A 22,502-nucleotide genomic window follows, 5' to 3' on the forward strand; every position below is an offset into this window, starting at 1 on the left:
CGAGCTACAACACACTATAAATACTTAAAACTGGTGTTTCTCAATACTTTTAGTTAAATAGGCAATAAGACCGGTTTTCCCAGACTGGATCACATATTAGATTGATACTCCAGTAGAGCAGTCAGTCAAATACTTTAATAGAACAGTCACCACGCAATCCTATAATATGAACTATATATTGATAATCATGCTGAGTATGAAAACAAGCACCTGCAGCACTATCCCATGCATGGACACACTACACCTGCTAAGAATATTTTGCAGATGAAATGTACATGGCCTTGTATTTTCCATTCCTAGGCTAGTTGCTAATATCTAACTGAACTGCTCATATCTGTCACTTTTCCTTAAACAACTCTTGATCAATGTAGTCCACTTAGAAAGCAGACATCTGTGCATACTTATTATAACCACTCTACATGAAAATTTTTATATATGTAATAGTTTCAGCTTCTGGGGGCTGTGCCCCCCAGACCCCTTGCTCCATATACAGTACCTACTACCCTTCCAAATTCTGGATCTACCCCTGTTCCTGTGTCATAAAACAATAGTAGTTAGACATCAAAATACAGGGTTCTACAGAATTTAGTGACATGAAAGTCCTGTGTTGTGGTGCCCGAGCAAAGCAAAGGTGCAACTACTGTACAGGGCCTGAGGGTTTCTAAATTCAGTGGAACACTGCATGCATTTCGATGTCTAGACCACATTTCATTGTTGCACCTTCACAGCTGCTTGAGGCATGGAAAATGTAGCATTGAGTAGCATTCCAATAAGAAAATTAGCACATACAATGATGATGCTAAAACACCAATTTTTGTTCTGTATTATATCCACTCCATAAACTTAATTTTGCTTTTGATTTTGTTACCATTATTTATTTCTGTAGCTGTTTTGTGTTGCCCTGCTTACCAACTGTCCTTTGTAACTGTGTGTGTTTTACATGTTGTTTGTTACTCCAACAGGGAAGAACAGCTTTGCTGATTGTTGAGGTTAAAGTTCCTCAGAGACTAAGCAATCGCAAATAAAAGTTGCTTGTGATAATGAGACATGTAGCTCACACCTAATGCACACCCACCTACACTTCACTGTACATCTATGTACACTCATGCATACATTATTTTGTGTATGATACACCTACATCCATATACACCCTTGTACAGTCACTTGAATGTGTACACCCTTTTACTCATGTATGCATGTGTACACCCCATGTATACACCTTGTACATGTACCTCACTGTAACTTGTAACAGCACTTGCTATCCAGTTAAATACTCATGTGTTGCCAAAGTTACAGATGAGTAAGTGCCATCTTCTGTATTGCTTCAGAGACAGGGATCTATTGTGATGTAAACAAGGGATCTACAGGATAACTGTAAGTAGCCAATGAAATTCGAGTATTTTACGTTACTGTGGTCTAAACACATGTGCACCCTTGTACGCTCATGTATATACACCCTTGTATATACACTCATATACACCCTTGTACTCATGTGTACACCCATGTACACTGTACCCTTGATGTATGTACACCAATATACACCCATGCACACTTATGTATGCGAATGACTGCTCTATTAGAATAGTTCAATCTTAAGTAAAAAATTTCATGTAAGAAATTTTCATACAAGCTTTGCATACGAAAATCATTTTACAATGAAAAAAGCAAAGTATGTATGCTCATGAGATTGGCAGGGGTGGACACTCATGTACATGCATGGGTGTACATGAGTGTACTGAGGTGCACATGAGTGTACTGAGTGTACAAGGATGTATCTGCAGGTGTAGATACTTTGTTTCCCAACTTTTTTCTATGATCCCTAATCAAACTTAAAATTCTTAATTTTTCCTTATTATTAAAGTCTAAATCTTGGTGATCTAGGACTGAAACCACAACACACTGTCATTCTGTATATAAAGTTCCAGTTGGTCTGCATCAGTATCGAATTGTCCTGAAGCACAAATCCTTACTTCCACACCATCCATAGTAGCCATATCCAACTCCCTATAGAACCATGGTAGGTTGGGGTCATCACAACACGTGATACCAGTAGGACAGTCTAAACCATCCCACAAAGGGTCAGACAGGTAATAATGAGAAGAATCAGGCAGTTTATCACTACCAGACTCACAGTAATAGTTTGAACTGATGAAAGGTATTATCTCTAGCCCAGAAGCACAAGGACAGCTACTTTCAGTTGTTCTCTCATTGCTGCCAACACCATATGACCATATGTGTTGACTGTAATTGTTACTAGTTATAGATAATCCATCAACCCCAGCTAATGTGTTAACTAATGGTACATATACAGAATCCATCAGTATCCTTTTCTGATAACCTCTAGCCATTCCATAAGCTCTAGAAATTTCGTATTACATCTGTAATTATGGCTACACTATATATGTTCAACACATATCGTATCTGCAGATATCACATTTGGTTTAACCCTTTGATACTATACCATAGCATATGTCAGTTCCACATTGCATGTTTCAAATAAACAATCTATAGGTGTATGCAATCTAGCAAGAAAAAATGCCTATAAAACCAAAATCCTAAATATTATTTGTTTTTTAAATAGCATTGTTCAGTGCTTTCTCTTCTAATCAGCTCACTAGACATAAAAGTAGTGAAAGTGATATAATTGATTACATGCTGCAGGTATAATACACAAGTACTGTACTCTACACACACAAATTTTCGAGGGATGTAATTTTTGCAATTGCTTAACTAGCTGCATGTCTACGAAATTGTCATCTTCAAAAATTAACTATCATCAAGAGTAGCTCTATGCTACATATATAATAGATAACTTGAGTGAAAGATGAGTGATTCATTAAATAAAACCATTAAAATCCTGAAATTTGTCAATCCATGAAAATTACATACATAACCAAGCTCAAAAATGTCTTCAGAGAAAACCCAAACTCTTCTTAAAAGTTTTTTTAATTTCTTTTGTTATTTAACAAAATAATCTACTGACTAACTGATACCTTCAGCCAAGCATATCTCAAGGCTACAGGTTTGATTTCTTCACTATAGCTACTTGGCAGCACTTCAACCCAATACATGCTATTTCACCAATTACAGCAACTACAATTGTAAAATAATGTACCTGTCTTTGTGCTTCATTTGTTTCTCCACTACTGAACAGGTGTTGATTAGCAATAATGCATGGCGTGGCTTCAGTACTTTATTTCAGTAATGTGACTGGGTTAATTATAGAGGCACTTCTTATACTGTTCTTTGTTTGCAATGCTGTAAAACAGGTGAACGGGTGGAGCACAGCTGAAACTGAGCCACTTCGTGTTTTAGCAATTGATAGGTGGAAAAGATCTATTATGAAGTGGCCTTCACAAGTTCACTTTCTCGTTAAGAATCAGCGGTCGCGGTTTCTCTTCTCAATCTTTATCACTTCCTCCTTCAATTTGCATGTAGTTTTACACATTATGTGCCACATAATTATATTGGCTTCTATGGTATGATCACAATACAGCCATTATAATAAAAAGTGGCATTATTTACACGCTCACGTTAACAAAGTGATATACAGTTATGCGCCAGTACAAGACCTACTATAATACCCTTTGCACATTGCCAACTTTACCATGCACAACTGATGGAGGTTACACCATGCCAACCATACCACACAAAATAGCAGTCAGCTGATCCAGTTACGCCATGCCAAACTCTACGATGTACAAGAATGTCAGTTAGTCAAGGTTACACTATACCAACCCTACCACACACAAGAGCAGTCAGCTGTAAAGGTTACACCATGCCAACCCTACCACATACAAGAGTGGTTAGTTGGTCAATGCCAACCTACATACAAGGCATTCAATTGATCAAGGTTGCATTATGCCAACCTTACCACGTACAAGAGTGGTTAGTCAGTCTAGGATTCTAGCTAGTTAAACACTGATTTCACTGCATACAACCTGTTTAAGGTATACAAAAATGCATGCCTACCTTTCATCCTTTGAAATAAACAAACCACACCACATGGGCGAAGTGATGGAGCATCCTCTGTTGTGATCAAGGTGTTTCACTGACAAGGCTTACTGATGTCGTAGACACTCCTATCACAGCAGTGGCATAACTAAACCCTGGCCTAGGCCCGGGTGTCAGCAAATTATCAGATTGAAAACAGACATTTTGTATACCGCAACGCCAAGAAAGGCTTGGCCAACCGTCACGGACCGTGGGTGATGTATTAAAAATTCGAACAAAACAGCGAAGAAGACTTACTGTCTTAGGTCTATACTCTAGAGTATCTCTTAGTGAGCAATAGTGGACCATTGATCAATTTGATCGAGGCACAAACTACCACACCCCTTAAATTAAATTTCACGTGCATACATTAAGCTGTGGCGTTTAGACCATGTAAACAATGTTGAACATGTGTCCTGGCATGGTAATAGTCATGCTAAATGGCCAGCTTCTTCAGTGCTAAATTCTCTTCAACACTTCCACTCACTCCATTTAGCAAACGTGTGATGCAACAGTTACCAAAAGGATTGTCCATGCTTGAGATAACAAGTAATGAAAATATTAGTTACTCACACTAATTATTGTTCTATTTTAGACTAGCTTACTCACGTGATAGTGCATTTAAACAAAGGCGGTTGACCTTCTGCAATTGAGACTTGAGATAACACTGATAAACTGCACTACGAGGCAACGAATTGTTGAGAGAGTCGGTCTGCTATATATTAAAGTAGAGGGGATTATTCAGAAATAGAGATAACGACTCGGAGTCAAACTGGAGTCTGGAGTGGTAGTTCATTAAATTCAGTGGACGAAATCAGTGTGGCTAGGAGTGTCTAACGTAAATAGCTATAATGGTTCTACTTGATCATGGACGAATATGTTAGAGTGCAGTTGAGACACGTGAGAGTTAGATGAGGCTCAATCTGTGGTTATACTTACATAGATAGTAATTTGTAATAAAGCTTGGAATGATAAGTTACCTAATACTACACCGTATGTTGGCTAGCCCATCATTGGGTCATTAGCCTTTTTGTACAATCATGACATTAAGTGTTCTGTGGGGGTGTGTCACCCCATCACCTTCTGGTTAGCTACGCCACTGATTGCACTAGGCCCTGGTGTCAGTTTGGTTCTAGTTACGCCACTGTATCATATAGAACAAAACAGACCCATTGGTATTGTCTTATAACTTTCTGATAAATGTGTAAACTAGACTATATCTCCAGAAGAAGCACACCTTTCATTGCAATCAATACATCATCACGTGACATTTGTGCCTCATGTTAAAAATAGCTACATTGTGTGACAGAGTGACTCACAGTGTGGTTGGATTGTCGGCTGCCGTGGACCATTGATTAATAGAGTGATTGGTGTAGTATCAATGTTCTACTTATATGGAAATGGAGGGTGTATACAGTTTGGGTCAGCGTTGAAACTGGGTCGGGCCATCCGGGTCCGACCTGGTTTACAAATTATTCAGGTCTGACCTGGATTGGATCACGTGAGAAACGAAATTGTTCGTTTGACGATGTGGAAACTTATGTATAAACGCTATTGCATAACTTTTTCGTGAGCCATGCCCACTTATTGCATTACAAACATACGTTCAGCCACGCCCATTTATTAGTAAGTGCAGTCTGTAGCATAGATAGTTGTGTCTATACTATCTATGTCTGTAGCACGAAACTGTGTTCGTTGGCTGTCTGCAAGCTTACATGGAGCCACGCCCACTAATCGATTATTGTAAGAGTTGTATATAGTCAAATCTTGCAGCAGGATAAGCACTTTTGTGAGCCACACCCACTTCAATATATCGGGAAATTGTAATACTAGGTATGCACGAAGCCACACCCAGTTGCTGTCTGTAAACTCGCAGTAGCTACATGGAACCAAAACCCACTGACTGATTTTAAATTATAAACTTATCGGCTTAGTTATCACATAACTACTCGTTTAGCTACTCAACACGAATTGAACACTCAAAACGTAGTCTCGCTCGCTCGAGACTACCCAAAACATAGCTCTTATCGCACGCCTCAGCTTTAATTAATCCGGGTCTGACCCTTCGGGTCAGTGGGTCATCTGGCTCAGCAGTAGTGACCCGGTTTCAATGCTGGTTTGGGCTAATGTGTCACATGTACCTTGAGGTATCATGGGGAAGGAACCTCACTGAAATAGGAAACTGAGTTAGTGACCTCTCAGACAGGAATACAAAAGGATTGTGCACAAAGGCAGCCTTGTGTTGGACTTCATGGCTATTAAAGAAAACTCTACAGTGTCCATTGTCTAAATCATTGGTGAGGCTTTCGGTGATGTTGGTTTGCAAGATTTGACCAGTACAGCAAAAACAGGTAATGTAGGCAGACTATACTCTGTCACATATCAAGTCATTTTTCAGCATTGAAATAAAAAATTGCATTCAGTAACTTGTTAGCCAATTAAACATTTAAGTGGGGCTGAAAACTAGTATGGTCATAGCTTAATGGAATAAAAAGTTATGAGTAGCTAATGGATTAAAAACGTAGGTAGGGACGCATTGATTTCACTGGCAAAACTTTTGGCATAATGAGTGGGTAAAAGCAATGAGCAAAATGCTAGCATAATAGGTACAATTTTTGTGAAATGTGCACAAAAATTGCACAAAAGATCGAGATACTCTAATAAAACAGTCAGACCGATAAAATATCAACAATACATAGCTAATTGTTTGGGAAGAATAAGTGGCACTCAAGATACCCTAATAGAACAACCACACATGTTAAGCAATATTAGCTATGCATGCTAAGAGTAAGTGTAGATTGAGATACTCTAATATAACAGCCACTTTTCGGTGAAATTGTAGCGTTGCACTTAGAAATGGTCAATTAACAAAGATTAATGCTGAGCAAAATTTGTAATTCTTGAGCAAAATATAGAGCATACTAGGTGAAAATATAAGAATTGCTAGAAAGAAAAATAGGTGAAAAACAAAGCAAAATAGACTCGTCCCTAAAAGTAGGCAAATTTTGTGTGTTCACATGCTGTTTTGCGGGCCCAGTCATAATTTTATTGATCTTGTCTTGCTTAGTTATTAGTATTAGTCTAAAGTTCATTGTGACAAACCCAAGTTAGTATACTCTTATTTCAATATTGTGTTATTCATATTAGACAAATCTGAGTTAATTGACCAGTTTTAATGATTATGGAAGGTGACAATGATATTTCATTGCTGTATTATTGATATTAGCTGACTGCTTATAAAGTTCATTGTGACAGTCTCATGCTATGTAGTTCTCATCGACAGCCAAAGAACAATGGCAGGTAAGTGTGATCATTAATTGTTCTTATGACATTGTGTGCTATTGATAGAAAGTCAACTTGACAAACCAGAGTTAATTTTCCAGGTTGAACGACGACAGCCGATGAACAGTGGAAGGTGACAGAGTGAATATTAATGTGAATGCTGTTAATTTATTCTTGTGTTATTAATATTAGCCAACAACTTAAAGTTCATTGCAGCGACCCCATGTTAGTTGAATAACAACAATCAATGAACAATGGAACAAGCTGGGAACATGTCCCACATGCATATCTTGACTGACCCACACACTGGAGATGAGAGTAACTTTGAAGAGGTACTAAAGGTGGTTGAACTGATGAAAGTTTTGTGATGAAGAGTGTTCATCATGACAGCCCCACCTTGGTTCAACAAGTGAAACAAGGACAGCCAACAAACAATGATAAGTAGCAGAAACGTAAATGCTCTTAATTCATTGATATGTTATGGAGAGATAATATAGCCATCGGTTTACAGTTTATGGTGGCAACCCAAGTTAGCTCTCCAGGTGGAACAGTGACAGCCGATGACCAATGGAAGGTAACACAGTGGACTATTTGAAGCTCATCATGGTAACCCGTAGTTCTCCAGATCAAATAATGATAATCGATGGTCAATGGAAGGTGACAGAGTGATTATTTTATGTTGCTGTTTTAGTGATTTAAAAAAATATTAGCTGACTGTTTGAAGTGGTGATCCTAAGTTGGTTCTCAAGGTTGAACAATGACGGTTGATGAGCAATGAAAGGTGACAACAGTGATTATTTAATATTGTCATTTATTTGTGCAATGTGATTATCTGACTGTTTGAAATTCATCATGGCAGCCCTGGGGAGGTTCTACAGATTGAGCGATAGTCGATGAAAAATTTACAGTAGCAGAGTGATTGCTATTTTGTTTATGATTTAATTCTAGCCGACTGCATTGTGGCAACTCCAAGTTAGTTCTCCCAAGTTGAGCAAGACTAGTCAATGATTATGGAGTTATTTGATATTAGTTGATTACAGCTGTGTGTGAGTTCATCGTGGAACCCTGAGTTAGTTTTCAAGTTGAATGACGATAGTCAATGAATGGTGGAAGGTGACAAGAATGATTATTTAGTATACATTTTTTTGTGTGTTAGCCAACTGTCTTGTTCATTGTGGCAACCCTGAGTTGGTCTTCCAGGTTGAAAAATGACAGTTGATGAACAATAGAAAGTGACAGATTTTATTATTTAATGTTATTTTATTTTTGTGCTATTTAATGTGTTGGGATGAATTAGGCCAAGTTATGGGCCATTCAGGGCTCAAAAGTGGCTAAAATGAAGGGAAATTTACAGCACAGGTCATTATCCAATACCACGGAGCTGTACAGCCACACACAGCCATTTCCTGGTTGGCCAGGGCTCCATCAAGGCCCCAGGCCACTTGTACGGTGCTTGAAAAAAGTAGCTAGCAAAAGCAGACCACTTTACCCTGGTCGACTGTGACAGTGAAATTTGATAGTGCATTCATAAAACTTTGGTTTGTGTGAAAAAATCATACTTCCTGTCTTGGGTGATAAGACCGGTTTTTGCAAATCCAGTCACATTTATCCATAATTTTAGATCTTCTGCTACTATATGTGGTGTTTGCTGTGTGATTACCTTCTCCTTCATTACTGTGTGACCACCTTCTCCTTTGTTACTTCCATAAACGTTATAACTGCAGGAATGGGAGTCCAAACACAAACACTATTAATTTCATCTCTGCATGTGGGAGACATGTTACATCGCATTGGATTGTGAATTTATCACTTTCTATACTTATGAATCAACCAGCTGAGTAAACAACTATCCTATGGCAAGCTGCAACATCAGAATCGTCATCATCATTACTGGGTAAGCCTTGTGTACCTATTTTAATTACTCTACAGCACACGTAGGTAAAATTTGTGGGGTACCCGTTGCTTCCTAAGCCACTGATTTTATTTTTGCTCTATTTACATTACATAGCTGACTACAGATGTGTGTGTGTGTGTGTGTGAGTGTGTGTGTGTGTGTGTGTGTGTGCGTATGTGTGTGTGTGAAGTTACAGTAATTGTGGCAACCCCAAGTTGGTTCTCAAGGTTGAATGATGACAGTCGATGAACAATGGAAGGTGACAAGAGTGATTATTTAATGTGGTTAATTTATTTGTGTAATGTAGTATCAGCCAACTGTTTAAAGTTCAAACCGGCATGAGTTGGTCCTCGAGAATGAACAATGACAGTTGATGAACAATGGAAGGTGATGGCGATTATTTCATGTTTCTATTTAATTAACATTAGCCAACTGTATGAAGTTCATTGTGACAACCTTGGGTTAGTTGTCCATGTTGAATGACAATGGTCAATGTACAATGTAAGGCGATGTCGCGATGACAACCTCAAAGTGGAATTTGATATACGTACAGTAGCTAATGGACAATGTAAGGTGTTATTTACAGTATCTACTTTTTGGATATAGAAACTGAATGCCACGGTACTTCTTCAGGTCAATTGGAGGACAAATCTAAACTGAATGGAGATTTCACTGAAAATACATTCCAATGTTCTATTTTGGATATTTCGTTTGTGCACTAAATTGAACAGTCACTTTAAAGCATTAAAAGTGTATTACTGGTGGTCAAAGCGGAGACTGAAGTATCCTGGATTCTTTTGAGAATGTTGCTAGTCATGGAATACCGTTGACCAGTAAAGCCGAGTGTTACTGTCAGTTTTACGGCCACTCCATGTGATTTTTGTCCCACTCCTGAGGATCAACAGCTCCGTTGGTTGCCTGTGAAATGAAAAATGTCTGGTCTAGATGTTATGGAAGCAAGGGAGTGTTACTGTTAGAAATGTTGTCCGGTTATTTCAATGCACTTTTCCTGTGTTGAAAAGGCGCAGTTAAATGCAGTCTCTGAGCATATATATATCAAAAATTTCCTGGGTGGCATGCCCCAGATCATGCATGTCAGTGGTGAGTGTGTATTATTTATCCCATCCAAAAACAGCTTATAGCTGTAAAAAAAGTGCGCGTCCAAGTAAAGCAGAGTTAACTGCGACAAAAAGTAATGATATCATAATGCGGCCATGTGCGAGGTGTGTAAGTTGTAAAATTAATATTAGCTAATCAGATAATACAATGTTATTGTTAAAGTGTTAATGAGAACTATGTGATGCTGCTAGTTTTTAAGTGTGTGAGCATCTTCATAAATGCCACATAAATTTAATTCTCAATAAAGCAATGTGTATAGATTCTTTGATAGTAATAAATAGTTTGAGTTTGGCCACCTTTCCTTTGTTCGTAGCATTGCTGTATACAGGAAAGGCGGCCAAACTCAAACTATTTATTACTATCAGAGAATCTATACACATTGCTTTATTGAGAATTAAATTTATGTGACATTTATGAAGATGCTCACACACTTAAAAACTAGCAGCATCACATAGTCCTCATTAACACTTTAACAATAACATTGTATTATCTGATTAGCTAATATTAATTTTACAACTTGCACACCTCGCACATGGCCGCATTATGATATCATTACTTTTTGTCGCAGTTAACTCTGCTTTACTTGGACGCGCACTTTTTTTACAGCTATAAGCTGTTTTTGGATGGGATTTTAATACTTTTTGTTAGAATAAGCAATGCACTGTTGACAACAGTAAGTGAGTTTCCATGGTTTTGACAGAAACCCCAGATTACAGTGACAGAATATTAAAATATAACTGTAATTTTAGTGGCCAGGGCCGCCCACATTGGGGGTAACTGGGGTATTTTTCCCCCTACCACAGCCCGAAAGGGGCCACTTGAATACCTGTTTAAAGAAAGATCGATATACTCTAATAGAGCAGTCAGGATCTAGACCCTTCCTTGCCCCTGGGCCCCTCTTTAACTCTTTTCCCTGGGCCCTCTAATTTCTCTGGACGGCCCTGTTAGTGGCATGCAACTGCAGTCAACTAACACCCATTTTAACTAGTAAACCCTTAACAACACTTTGCCTTTCATCTTGTACTGCATTGAAACGATCAAGATACTCTATTAGAGCAGTCACAAAACAGCTGTAACACAACAATCAATATTTAGCATAGTTACAACTTCTGCTTAGCCATCGGATTGTATAGTTTAAATTACTAGCTACTGACAGACTTTACAATATAAAAATATGGCACTTGTAGAAATGTGACTGTTCTATTAGAGTATCTCGATCTGCTTCAAGCATTGACTAATTCAAGTGAAGAAGCTACGCCCCTGCCAAGAGATCTAGTGAAATGAAATGAGAATAGTAAAGAAAAGGCAAGTATGTACAGAGACAATAGAGGGGCGCGTAATTATGTCCTGTTGTAAATAAACGCCTTTAAAATTTATATTACTACTAAATAAACGCACCAGAATAGGCTTGTGTGGCTGTTGTTGTCTCCAAGGTTGTCTCATTACTTGTCTTTTCGTGTTGAAGGGATTTAGTCGCAATTGGTGAGTTTAACTATACATGTATTTGTGTTGTAAAACTTAATTGTAAAAAGGCGATTAGCACATATCATGATAAACATGTATTTGTCACAGTCGAGTCTCTCACGAAGTCACGATTATTACGAGACATTGGATCAGGTTAAAAAATTTACTGCTATATTTAGAGGTTGTAGCGTTTGTATATCTTAGTATCTTAATCAAATAATCCCCCATGATCACTCAGTAATCACTAATAGTACAGTGAAAACTGGTCATTATTCAGGCCGTAGGGACAAAATTTTCTAACCTTGCCTTTTAAAGAGGTGGCTGCATTATGTGGCCTTAAAAAATGGTAAGAAGCATGCTGTTCTAACTGGCTATAGAGATGGATTTAGTGTATGACAGCGTATGAGACAGTGAGTACTGGCAGCAAGGGGACAGCAATCTGTTAGAGCACCAAAAGCACTGCTTCAGACATAGGCAGTTGACTGTCAGCCCCAAGTCTAAAAAGGTTCACTATTGGTCCTTATAAGCTCCTGATGAAGAAAGTGATGAAGTCATTATCCATAGGATATATTTTTCAGAGTATCCATTTCAGTTCTACAATATAGTAGCCAAGCATAAGATGAACATAACACAGCATTCCAGTAGTTTAGTGGTGACCACAACACTGCCTGAGTTAAACTGTGGTGAGATTTGAGACTACCAGAAGCCCTGGAATGTCTTCAACACATGAAATACCAAATATCTAATGCCTGGCTTTCATCCACATTGGACCTGTCTTGGTAGCCACTTGTACAGAAGGGAAACAGCTGCCACACAGTCTTGCGAGCGAAACAGCTAGTTGCCACACGCCTTAATTATCAATTTGTAAAATCTTTAGCAAAATTGTGTGTGCGAGCAAGTGCGATGTGGCAGTGCCGTGTATATGGTTGCTGCCTAGCAGTGACACATCACGAGTATTGAAGTCACAATGCGTTACTATATCATCCATCTAAATACAATCTCTGAATGTGTCATTTTGTGTAGAGAGCAATCTTCCACAAGAAGTGACCTGCAAGTTTCAGTGTATATTGTTAACCATTAATATTGTTCACAATATTGTGAACTATATGTACAGTGAAACCTCACTTAGTGGCCACCTCTTTAATAAGACCACCTCATTATATTGGCCACCTCTAGTAGGTCCCAAGTATAGCTAAGCATTACTTATGACCTCATTAATAAGGCCACCTTGTTATTCAGGCCAAATTTGTTGGTCCCACAGCCTGCCATATTAATGAGGTTTCATTGCACTTATGTGAATTTTTATTTTTCGTAACTTTTCTTCAGGTTTACTGATGGGCACTATGAAGCATTGTTGACTGGTACGTGTATAATTTGGTGACTTGAAATGCTAAAACAGTACGTAGCATGTCTTGTATGTACATGTAATGTGTTGTAATGTGTCCATACATCCACACATCTTAGAAATAAATATAATTGTATTCTCTATAAATAGTCAGTTCCATTGTGCCACTGGGTCATAAGTTGGTTGAGTATGGATCATCCAGGGCACTTGAGTCACATTTTGTCCTGGCCAAGTGGATCTCATCCACTGACAGAATATACAGGATCAGATCACGTGTATAAATTACGGTGGAACTTGTTTATTGCCACCTTCACCCATTCAGCAGGTAACAGTGTATAAATTCTCAATTGGAATTGGCTTTTCAAGAGTGGTTGTCTTTCTATACTAGTGGCCATTAAGATAGGTTGTACTGATAGAGTGTACATACTAGAGATGCAACAATATCCTCCACTTAGTGTCGTTTGATAGTGATGCAATGGAGACTATGTATTATTGCATTTAAATACTATACTATTATATTGCAACTCTAGCACGTATTTATAACAGGAATGTTTGTTAACTGTTTAGACATACTGGAGCCACACCCACTCATCTGGATTCTACAAATGGAGTCATACCAACTTGTTATCATCATACTTACTCGTTACTCCCATTGTGTTTGGATGAATATACATGCCGTCATGTGAGACTTGCTACCATGGCGGGCCACTGGAAAACATTTGCATAGCAGTTATATTACAGTCATTATTGTACAATTCTTACATTATTGTTGTGAAAAGTGTTTGGTATTCATGTGTCTCCTCTGTATGTTGTAATTGCATGTGTAATTTTGTGTGGGGGTTCTATAAAATGCAATAATGCATGGTGACAATTGTATTAGGCGATTTTGCACACTTCCTTTTAAGCTAGCTACATGTGCTAATTACTCACAGCTTGTGTTAACAACTGGTAACCGCAGTTGTACTCTTGTGTCATTCTTTAAGCCGCGCCCTTAGAGGACAAATTATGTGGGGGCGACTAATTTCAAAACGAAGGATGGTATGCAGCACCATAGATTATATCTATGGACTATAATCTATGGCAGCACACTTCTTGGTGGCTATATATATGTACTGATTAACTACATAGAGCGCCAGTTCATCAATACCCAGTGACCGCAGTTGTGCTCTGCGTCATTCTTTAAATTCCGAGTTAAATTCTTAGAGAGCAAATGACGTGGGGGCGACTAAATTCAAATTTCAAACTAGCCATTCTCGAAAACAAATGTTTCAATCTGAACGAAACTTTCAGAACAGTTTAAAGACACATTGCCCTACATGCCAAGCGAGTATTGCGGAAAACAACAATCTGGGATTTGTATTTGGCCTCTAGGTCGACTGAGGACGACTGAAACTTCGTTTGGTGCTGAAATCACGACTGTAGGGTAATCATGTATGGTGAAATCGATGATGTGAATCTTGAGGTGATTGAGTGAATACTGAAGCGATAACAGGGCGATCAATGTTTGGAATGCACAAAGGAATGCAAGGCATACACCTGCGGTTGCGTCTAACCGCACGCGATAAAAAAAATAAAAAAATAAAAAATGAAACTTCCCCTTTGATGTCGGCAACCTCGATCACGAAACAATCGGCATGGATTTGCTTCACTGCTTGTGTGGTAGTTACTAGTGACACGATGAGTTCAACTCCAGAGTTTCAGAGGGATAGCGTAAGTGACGGGTGGATTACAGGAAGGCCGAATTTGACAACGTTCGTTCTTGTAAAATCCTCACGTAGTGGTCGCGTCATTTATTGTCTGCGGCGCGCATTTCTGCTTTACTGGCCGCGCGACTCACTACCGTGAGTCTTGATCTACATGTCAAGTTGTCTTCTTGAAACCCCCTTTACAAATGGATCAGAGACGTGCCAAGGGAGAAATTTTAAACTGTAATTTACAAGATACTACAATAAAAATAATACAGAGTAATGTGAACAAATCTTAGTGGGAGTATGAATTTAAAAATTTGTGGGTGTCTTGCTGTCTGGGTAGTTAATTGAGTCCACACCCAACCAAGCATTGTCAGTGGTTGTTAGCACTTTGAACTACTTTCTAAGCTACGTAACTGCTATAAGGTATTGTGCACAGAACTGATGTTTATGCTGCTAACTCAACGTATCAAAGCTAATGAATGACCTACTACAACTTTTTAATATTTTATGGGGCTTCAAACCCCACTGCAATATAGTCCAGTCATTTTATGGTTTAACCTTTAACTAATTGCAACACAAGCTTTCTTAACAGTTTCTGGTACAGAAAAATGTGCTCTATAACATATCAAAAGTCATAAGGAATCCCATTAGGGGAAAGTGACCTTTTGGTGACCTTTTAAAGCCATTTTTTGGTAAAAATTGAGATTTCTGTCTATATTTCATTCATATATCAACCAAATTAGTCAAATTTGGTATCAAGTGAATGGTCTCACTGAAAAGAACAATGTGACATTGGTTTGAATTTAAGGGGGCAAGCAACTATGTCCTATGGCTTCCGTAAATAAAATTGTGTGTTTTATGTGAAGCTGTAAAACCAACACAGACACTGTTCCCCACCTGATGAATAACACATGTTGTAGTTGAGACATTGAACTTCTGTTTAGTGCAAATCTGAGTGAAATCCTCTGAAGTATGTATAAATTATGGCGTGTTACAAAACACTGTAATTTTAGCACTAAAATTGATTCTCCTCCTACAGCTAATTGTGAAACTCCCCAAAAATTCTTGTAGTGGAGTGTAATAACAGTATCTTTAAAAGTATGAAAACAGATATTTTGGAATGACTACTATGGCTTCAAAAGAGGAGATTACTGTTTTTCATAGAAAGTTTTGTGAGTTCAATAGCTCATTTGATAAAATATTTCAAAAAACTACTTCCATACTTTTGTTACACATATACTTAGGAAGCAGATGACAAAGTTTAAGAAGCGTAGAACTAAAACTGTGAAACTAGATCCAAAATTTGTACAATTCTCATTCTTTAGGTCTAAAGTACTAAACTGAGCTTTAAAGTCAGTATCTCTAACTGGAGATGGTGATTTTTAATTACCACAAACACATCTGATGCAAAAGGGGGTGGAAAACAAGCACAGATCAATAAAAACCAAGATTTTGCCTATGAAGCCATAGGATTTAGTAGCGTGCCCCCTTAATAGCTCATTTCGTTCAGAAGTTATATCCATTTTCTGTTCAAAATTTCCCCGCCCATGCAAATACTTAATAACTTTTGCTCTGCTGTTATTTTCTATGTTATAGCATTGAAAAATAAATGATTTAGCCATAGTAAGAAACATGGTTGATGGCAAGGGGTAACTATGAATCCTCTAGTGTTGGTATGTTGTCATGGAAACCAAATCACTGTTGGAATTTGCAATAATGTAATATAATTATAAACATGGTAAATAATTTGTAAGGAAATATAGAAAGTGTACTTCAATTATCGTCATCCTCGAGAATAAAAGTAACAACAACATTGGTACAAACTGTTCCCTTATAATTGCCACATGCAGGAGAAAATTTTGCATTATGTATACCTCTTGCATGTACACCTCGTAGTGCTACGCAATAACACCTAGAGTAGATCATCTGGAGCTGGTGCTAAATGGCATTAAAGTCCCGTTAGACTCTTTCCACCCCATTCAGTGGCTGAAATTCACTGCTGTGTCCTTTCCACTCCTGTACTTGTAAGTATACACAGAAGCTGTGGGATTTGGCAGCTGCCAAAGTAGGTGATGAGGAAACCTAGTATTTGTAGCTACTTTCTCACAGAAGCAATTATAATGTAAATAGTCCAATGTTTCTCCTGGTTTTCTATTGTATAATGTCACCAAAGCTTGCTCACTTGTAGTAATCATGTCTTTTGGCATAGCTGATGATGCATAAAAGACTTTTGCTTGCTCTCAAAAGTGTTCACTTGACCTGAATTTCTTAAGTGAAGCACCTTTTCCAGTACCATACAGTTGCAAAGTAGTATCACATCCAAGTATAGCATGACGGAACAGAAGGTTTCTGCATATCTCAGACCAAGTTTCTGCTTAACAGTGCTATGTTCCACACTCTAGGTTTCTTATAGGGCTGAGCGATACTGCCATTTTAGTATCATGATCGATACTACAGCCACTGTTCACGATACTTGCACATACCTTTTCACCTAGGGTAACTTTGGATAATGCTTCAATAGGTCGATTGCAAATGACACACTCTTCTGGCACCTCTATTTCTTATCCATTGAGATCAGAGGATGACACTTTAGCCACTTCAATTGTCTCACAAACCTTGCCAAACAATAAAGCAAGAAAGGTACAAGGATTGTCATGTGTGTAGCTATAGTATTAATTTGATTTCCCTATGACTGTTCCAAGTGAATTAAAAGGTATTTAAGCAGCCTAAATTATAAATGTCTATGAGTATGTCTAAATTTTTTATTAGTGCATCACAAATCATAGTAACACGAATATAAAAGTTTAGCAGAAAAACACAGCATTTATTAGACACCTACTGTGTTATTCTTTGATATTCTGTACAGCAACAAAGAAAGACACTGTTTCTCTTCTTTATAATATCAAGTAAGCAACAACATTAGTTATCATGGCAACAATTATTGGAACATTATTACCCAGCTATAATCATGATAATAATCTAACTGTATACTACTAGAAAAGTTACCAGACATATTGTTCTGCAGTTAGTTGAGCAATAATTATTAAAGCTAAGACCTTTAGAGTTGAACTTTTTGCTGACAGCTGGATGCCATTTGTTGACATGAATATGAATATAACTTTATTTGTACTTACCATTACACTAGCTACGTTCACATAGCAATAACAGTATACAGTTTGCGATACAATTAGTGGATCTGTGCAGTCTTCTGTAGAATGACTGCTCTGCTCCAAACAACTGATGGTACATTCTGGTTTCCATGGCAACTTTTAAGTCTGAAAGTGCCACAAACTCCTTTTTCAGGAAATATGTCCTTTTTCACAACATAAAGTGTGCTTCAGTCAACAAAAGAGCACCACTACATTGAAAACTGTAAAACTAATTATGTAAGTGGGCAGGCCCAATTTTGACCGGAAAAAATTGCTATAACGTTTGAACGAAATGAGCTATTAAATTCAAACAAATGTCACGTTGTTCCTTTCAGTGAGACCATTCACTTGATACCAAGTTTGACTAATTTGGTTGATATATGAATGAAATATAGACAGAAATCTCAATTTTTGCCAAAAATGGCCAAAAAAGGTCACCAAAAGGTCACTTTCCCCTAATGGGATTGCTTAAGACTTTTGATATGTTATAGAGCACATTTTTCTGTACCAAAAACTGTTAAGAAAGCTTGCATTGCAATTAGTTAAAGGTCGACCCCTTTTTTTCCATAAAATTACTGGACTAATACAGAGCTGTTTGCCAAGAGTCTACATGTATCAATTACAATAGCTAGTGTATATCAATCATCATTGTGTAAACCATTAGAATGGCTCCATGTCTATTTGTGGAACTGTTGCTAATTTGAGGCACATGCCACAAATTCAATTAAAATTTTGTCTGTTGTAGAAGCAATTTTTAAAAGGGGCTTACTGTGGAAACCTTGAAACCTCTCTAAATCCACCACTGATAATGTGCCCCGTAATACCTGCTGTGTTACAGTACTACAGTGTAGCAGTCTAGCAACACACCTTATTGCATCACGTCTGTATGAAGTTATTATAATATGTGAGCAATGCTGTGTGTACAATGCACTAAGCAAAAACCTGACTAGTTTGCATAATTCTGATTGTGAGGTGGCTAAATACCATTGAAAAACAAAATGCATGTTACAAAAAAACAATTTTATGTAAGTTTTAATCTAATCCAAAACAGCCAAGCTGTAAAAAAAGTGTGCGGCCCTCAGAAAGGCTATGGTGAAAAAAGATGTGAAATCCAAGGTGGCGGCCAAGAAATGGCTGTGATGGTAGGTTAATGGTAAAAATTTTAATAACGACAATTCAGGTGAATTTTTGTGCTGCTTCACAAAATTTGCCTAAATTGTCATTATTAAAATTTTTACCATTAACCTACCATCACAGCCATTTCTTGGCCGCCACCTTGGATTTCACATCTGTTTTCACCATAGCCTTTCTGAGGGCCGCACACTTTTTTTACAGCTTGGCTGTTTTGGATCAGATTTCATTTCTTTTTGTATTTGTATACCCCAAAGCCGGCCTATGGCCAGCTTTGGGACTTTTTTAACCTATTTTTTTTCTTTACTACAGGAAGAAGAAAAGATGAAGTAGATGTACTTTAAATATTTTATCAGTAAATATATAAATTATATATACTGTATAATACATATGTGACCGGATTTGTGAAAAGGGGTCTTCCACACACATCCAATTTGCCAACTTTGACAATTGATAACTTCAGATTGGAAAGAGCTATTGCCTTGAAGTTTGGACAGTGGTGAGTACCACTATAGCTGAATACATGGTGAAATTTTCAGGTTAATATGTTACTTGAACACTGAGTTATGGTCTCCAACGTTTACGGAATTGGATGTGTGTGGAAGACCCCTTTTCACAAATCCGGTCACATAATATTATATTGATTACAGAAATCTCCATGGTGGTTTCTTTGTAACTGAACACTCTACAAGGTGACTTCTTCTAATTGCTCTCTCTACAGGGTGAATTGTTTGTAGCTGAACGATCTACAAGGTAACTTCTTCTAGCTGATCTCTCTACAGGGTGATGTGTTTGTAGCTGAATTCTGTATAGGTGATTTGTTTGCAGCTGAGCTCTTTACAGAATGGTTTCTTTGTAGCTGAACTCTCTAAAAGGTAACTTCTTCTAACTGATCTTTCTACAGGGCAATTTGTTTCTGGCAGAATTTTCTACAGGGTGATTTCTTTGCAGCTGAACTCTCTACATGGTGGTTTCTTTGTAGCTGAACTCTCTACAAGGTAATTTCTTCTAGCTGATCTCTCTACAGGGAGATTTGTTTGTAGCTGAACTATCTACAAGGTAACTTCTTATAGCTGATCTCTCTACAGGGTGATTTGTTCGTAGTTGAATTCTGTACAGGTGATTTGTTTGCAGCTGAGCTCTTTACAAAATGGTTTCTTTGTAGCTGAACTTTCTCCAAGGTAACTTCTTCTAACTGATCTTTCTACAGGGTGATTTGTTTGTAGCTGAACTATCTACAAGGTAATTTCTTCTAGCTGATCACTCTACAGGGTGATTTGTTTGTAGCTGAATTCTGTACAAGTGATTTGTTTGCAGCTGAGCTCTTTACAGAATGGTTTCTTTGTAGCTGAACTCTCTACAGGGTGATTTGTTTGTAGCTGAAATCCCTACAAGGTAACTTCTTCTAGCTGATCTTTCTACAGGGCGATTTGTTTGTAGCTGAGTTCTCTACAGGGTGTTTGTTTGCAGCTGAATTCTCTACATGGTGGTTTCTTTATAGCTGAACTCTCTACAAGGTGACTTCTTCTAGCTGATCCCTCTACAGGGTGATTTGTTTGTAGCTGAACTCTCTACAAGGCGATACTTCTAGGTGATCTCTCTACAGGATTCCTTGTTTCTAACTGAACTCTCAACAGGGTGATCTGTTCATAGCTGAACTTTCTACTAGGTGATTTGTTTGCAGCTGAACTCTCTAAATGGTGATTTCTTTGTAGCTGAACTCTCTACAATGTGACTTCTTCTAGCTGAACTCTCTACAAGGTGACTTGTTTCTAGCTGATCTCTCTACAGGGTGACTTGTTTCTAGCTGAACTCTCTACAGGTGATTTGTTTGTAGCTGAACTCTCTACAAGGTGGTTTCATTGTAGCTGAACTCTCTACAAGGTAACTTCTTCTAGCTGATCTTTTTACACTGCATATTTGTTTGTAGCTGAGTTCTCTACAGGGTGATTTGTTTGCAGCTGAACTCTCTACATGGGAGTTCCATTGTAGCTGAACTCTCTACAATGTGACTTCTTCTAGCTGAACTCTCTACAGGGTGACTTGTTTCTAGCTGAACTCTCTATAGGTGATTTGTTTGCAGCTGAACTCTCTAAATGGTGGTTTCTTTGTAGCTGAACTCTCTACAAGGTAACTTCTTCTAGCCGATCTTTCTACAAGGTGATTGAGTTTTTTGCAGCTGAACTCTTTACATGGTGGTTGCTTTGTAGCTGAACTCTCTAAAAGGTGACTTCTTCTAACTGAACTCTCTACAGGATGATTTGTTTGCAGCTGAACTCTCTACGTGGTAGTTTCTTTGTAGCTGAACTCTCTACAATGTGACTTCTTCTAGCTGAACTCTCTACATGGTGACTTGTTTCTAGCTGAGCTCTCTACAGGGTGACTTGTTTGTAGCTGAACTCTCTACAGGGTGATTTGTTTGTAGCTGAACTCTCTACAAGGTAACTTCTTCTAGCTGATCTTTCTACAGGGTGATTTGTTAGTAGCTGAACTCTCTACAAGGAAACTTCTTCTAGCTGATCTCTCTACAGGGAGATTTGTTTGTAGCTGAACTCTCTAAGTATACATGATTTGTTTGCGGCTGAATTCTCTACATGATGGTTTCTTTGTAGCTGAACTCTCTACAAGGTAACTTCTTCTAGCTGATCTCTTTACAGGGTGAATTGTTTGTAGCTGAACGATCTACAAGGTAACTTCTTCTAACTGATCTCTCTACAGAGTGATTTGTCTGTAGCTGAACTCTCTACAAGGAAACCTCTTTTAAATGAGCTCTGTACAGGGTGAATTGTTTGTAGCTGAACTATCTACAAGGTAACTTCTTCTAGCTGATCTCTCTACAGGATGATTTGTTTGTAGCTGAACTATCTACAATGTAACTTCTTCTAGCTGATCTCTCTACAGGGTGATTTGTTTGTAGCTGAATTCTGTATAGGTGATTTGTTTGCAGCTGAGCTCTTTACAGAATGGTTTCTTTGTAGCTGAACTCTCTACAAGGTAACTTCTTCTAGCTGATGTATCTACAGGGTCACTAGTTTGTAGCTGAATTCTCTACATGGTGGTTTCTTTGTAACTGAACTATCTATAAGGTGACATCTTCTAGCTGATCTTTCAACAGGTTGATTTGTTTGTAACTGAACTCTCTACAAGAAAACTTCTTCTAACTGATGTCTGAACAGGGTGAATTGTTTGTAGCTGAACTCTCTACAGGGTGATTTGTTTGTAGCTGATCTCTATACAGGTTACTTATTTCTAACTGATCTCTTGAATTCTGTTCAGGGTGACTGCTCTATTAGGATGACTGCTCTTTTAGAGTATCTCGATCTCGCACTTGCTACACCAAGTTGGATTTCGTGTTATAACTCTGTGGCTTTAAGTCTGATTCTTCTACACCATTGAAGAGCCTTTCTAAGATGATAACTCCATCTGTACAGCGA

The 22,502-nt window shown here is 38.0% G+C and overlaps 2 long non-coding RNA genes across 2 annotated transcripts in view; one reads left to right on the forward strand and one right to left on the reverse strand.

Annotated features, from left to right (window-relative positions):
• Nucleotides 1-2,415: 2,415 nt before the first annotated feature.
• Nucleotides 2,416-22,502, reverse strand: part of LOC136247571 (uncharacterized) — a 35,027-nt gene continuing 14,940 nt past the window's right edge. Inside the window, exon 3 of the long non-coding RNA XR_010697647.1 lies at nucleotides 2,416-2,614. This is a non-coding gene — a long non-coding RNA (uncharacterized lncRNA). The remainder of the gene's footprint in view (nucleotides 2,615-22,502) is intronic.
• On the forward strand, nucleotides 11,016-14,621 carry LOC136247575 (uncharacterized). The gene is made up of 3 exons (XR_010697652.1): nucleotides 11,016-11,770; nucleotides 13,079-13,150; nucleotides 13,665-14,621. It is a non-coding gene; the product is annotated as an uncharacterized lncRNA (long non-coding RNA).

Source organism: Dysidea avara, chromosome 2 (assembly GCF_963678975.1).
Source record: "Dysidea avara chromosome 2, odDysAvar1.4, whole genome shotgun sequence".
NCBI classification, from domain to species: Eukaryota; Metazoa; Porifera; class Demospongiae; order Dictyoceratida; family Dysideidae; genus Dysidea; species Dysidea avara.